The sequence below is a fragment of the Jaculus jaculus genome, chromosome 4 (genome assembly GCF_020740685.1).
Source record: "Jaculus jaculus isolate mJacJac1 chromosome 4, mJacJac1.mat.Y.cur, whole genome shotgun sequence".
In the NCBI taxonomy this organism is placed as follows: domain Eukaryota; kingdom Metazoa; phylum Chordata; class Mammalia; order Rodentia; family Dipodidae; genus Jaculus; species Jaculus jaculus.
In genome coordinates this window covers 96,162,502-96,164,643 of record NC_059105.1, presented here as the reverse complement: position 1 = coordinate 96,164,643, position 2,142 = coordinate 96,162,502, and the positions used below count along the sequence as shown (strand labels likewise).

General features: G+C 35.0%; 1 non-coding gene across 1 annotated transcript; it reads right to left on the bottom strand.

The window, feature by feature from the left end:
- Positions 1-1,334: 1,334 nt before the first annotated feature.
- On the bottom strand, positions 1,335-1,441 carry LOC123460385. Its single transcript, XR_006636950.1, has one exon. It is a non-coding gene; the product is annotated as a U6 spliceosomal RNA (small nuclear RNA).
- Between the last annotated feature and the right edge of the window lie 701 nt (positions 1,442-2,142).

Genomic DNA, 2,142 nt, shown 5'->3' with positions numbered 1-2,142 from the left:
ATCTTGTTTATTTTTTCAAAGAACCAGCTTTTTTTTTTTTTTTGTCAATTGTCTTAATTGTTTCCTTGGTTTCCAATTCATTAATTTCTGCTCTGATTTTAATTATTTCTTTCCTTCTGGAGCGCTTTGGGTTGGATTTTTCTTGTTTTTTTCCAGTGCCTTTAGGTGGATGGTTAATGGTTATTGATTTGTGATCTTTCTGTCTATTTTATGACGGCATTGAATGCTATGAATTTTCCCCTGAGAACCACCTTCATTGTGTCCCATAAGTTTTGGTATGATGTGTTCTCATTGTCATTCAGTTGCAGAAATTTTATTTTTTATTTCATCCACTATCCATTTATTGTTTAAGAGTGTGCTGTTCAGTTTCTAGGTGCTGTTGGGATTCTTGGTAGATCTTTGGTTGTTGATTTCTAGCACTATAGCATTGTGATCTGATATCATGCAGGGAATTTTGTCAATCTTCCTAAATATGTGGAGGCAGTCTTTGTGACCCAGTATATGGTCTATTTTAGAGAATGTTCCATGGGCTGCTGAGAAGAATGTGTAGTCTGTGGATTTGGGATTGAAAGTTCTGTAGCTGTCCATTAGGTAGGTCTAAATGATCTATGGTTTTGTTGAGCTCTCTTACTTCCCTGTTGAGTTTCTGTTTGAATGATCTGTCTATTACTGGTAATGGTGTATTGAAGTCCTCAGCTATGATGGTGTTGGTGGTTAGTTCTGTTTTATTGTTAAGTAGGTTTTGTTTTATGAACTGTGGTGCCCCTGTGTTTGGTGCATACAGATTTATGATTGTAATATCCTCTTGATGGATTGTTCCCTTGATAAGTAGGAAGTGGCCTTCTTTGTCTTTTTTGATTATTTTTGCTTTGAATCCTTTTTATCCGATATTAATATAGCTATGCCTACTTTTTTCTTATTTCCATTTGCTTGGAATATTGTTTTCCACCCTTTCACCCTGAGGAGGTGTCTGTCTTTAGTAGTGAGGTTGGTTTCTTGAAGGCAACAGATTAAGGGGTCTAGTTTTTTGAGCCATCCTGTTAGCTCGTGTCTCTTGATAGGTGAATTAAAGACCATTAATATTAGGGTAATGACTGTGACATTTGATTTGATCCCTGCCATATTGTGATGGTAGATGGTGTGTTGATGTTTTCATGGACTTTGAAGTTTTTTGTGCCTACTCTGAGTTTGGTTATTGTGATCTGCTACTTGTAGGCATTTGAGTTTGATTATTTGTTTCTTCTCTGTGGAGAATTTCCTGAAATACTCTCTTTAGGTTTGGTTTTGTGTTCATATAGTTGTAAAGTTGAGTTTTGTCATGGAAAGTTTTTCTTAAAAATATGGAATGCTTCATGAATTTGCATGTCATCCTTGCACAGGGGCCATGCTAATCTGCACTGTATCGTTCCAATTTTAGTGTATGTGCTGCTGAAGCGAGCACGAGAAGTTTCTCTTTTAATTTATCTTTCCTTGTCTATGCTATTTGGTCTGGGGTTTCTGTTTCTATTGCTTTTACACAGGTGTTTAAGAGACTTATTTATGTTCTATTCTTCCACTCTGTTGTCTCAGTACATGTATATATTTGCACATCTCAAATCCTCAGCTAGAGGTACTAGATGTGCTGTACATTTTGAAATGGGCTATTCTCCTTTTTAAATATACTTCCCTCATTCATAAAAAAAAATTACTGTCTTGCTATTCTTTAACTTTATAGTATTCTGAGTTAGATAAGTGCAACTGGCCTTCTGTGTCCATGGGTTGTATATTATAAAATGCAAGCTACTAAAAATCAAATCTACTTTGGGGAAAATTGTGCCTGAACTGAACATGTTTACATATATTTATTCTCATTGTTCTCTAAACTTTACAGTGCTTACTGCTTCAGATAGCATTTACATTGTTATAGCTATATGCAATCTAGAGATTATTTAATGTGTATGGAAAGGTGTGCATATGTTATATGCACTTACTATACCACTTTATTGTAAAAAGGCATGTATTTTAGTATGTACATTCATGTTAAGCGAGTGTTCTAGAGTTCACCATCCCATGGATATAATATATGATTCTAAATAATGTTTAGAGTATTATGGCATATACATGATGCTTTGTTGGGTATTCAACCCAGGATTTTGATCATGC